Below are 1,042 nucleotides of genomic sequence, written 5' to 3' on the forward strand. Positions count from 1 at the left end.
ATGGTCACTTAAACAAGGCTTACCATTAAATACAAGCTGGTGTGCAACTGTGTCTGCGATAAAAAGCCAAGGCTTTTTTATTTTTTTATTTTTACCCAAAAGCAACTTGGGAAGAAAAGGGTTTATTGCATCTTCTATCTCACTGTCCTCCATGGAGGTAAGTCAGAGCAGGAATCTGAAGCAGAGGCCATGAGTGGGTGCTATTGACTGGCTTGCTCCCCACGGAAGCAAGCTCAGCCTGCTTCCTTATATATCCTAGAACCACCTATCCAGGGTTGGCACCATCCACGGTGGGCTGGCTGTGGGCTGTATCAATCATTTATCGAGAAAACATCACACAGATTTGCCCACCAAATGATGTGATGAAGACATTTTCTCAACTGAGATGCCTTCTTCCCAAGTGACCCCTAGCTTGTGTCAAGTAGACAGAAAACTAGCCAGCTCAGCCCCACCCGACATACAGAGCCTCTCCTCGGGCAACTAATGGCTGCTAAGAGAAGGAGGGTCAGTCTCTTCCACGGGAAAAGACCCTTGTTAGGTTATCCAGTCCCAAGTAGTCAGCCCTAAACACAAATATATAGGAGCAACATTAAATAAACTTAGCAGGGTGTAATTATATATAAAATATAATTACAGCAATAAAGACAATAAAAGGCCTAAGCCTTCATCTAAGCAAGCACAGTATCCTGGGAAATAAAGAGCCAACACTGGGGCTGAAATACCAACCTTTCCCAGATCAGAAACAGTAATAATTGAAGTAGAAGAGGTCGTGAGTTTGCAAAGGAGTTAGAGTCAGGGACTGAGGGGGAGTTGGTGGCAGGGAGAGAGGAAGGTGGAAACGGTATACATTTGTGTGTGAAGTTCTCGAGCAAAAATAATAAAATGCAGATAATAAAAATGATTTTTCTGAAGTTCACTTTCCCCAGTCGCTAGCTTTCAGCAGCTTCCTACTGTTCTCGACCATGCTGCATGCTGGGAAGCAGGCCAACCATCCAGAAAAGACATTCTAGAGCCGATGGTTGTCAGGGAGACCTCTGATGGG

The sequence above is a fragment of the Mus caroli genome, chromosome 9 (assembly GCF_900094665.2).
Source record: "Mus caroli chromosome 9, CAROLI_EIJ_v1.1, whole genome shotgun sequence".
Lineage (NCBI taxonomy): Eukaryota > Metazoa > Chordata > Mammalia > Rodentia > Muridae > Mus > Mus caroli.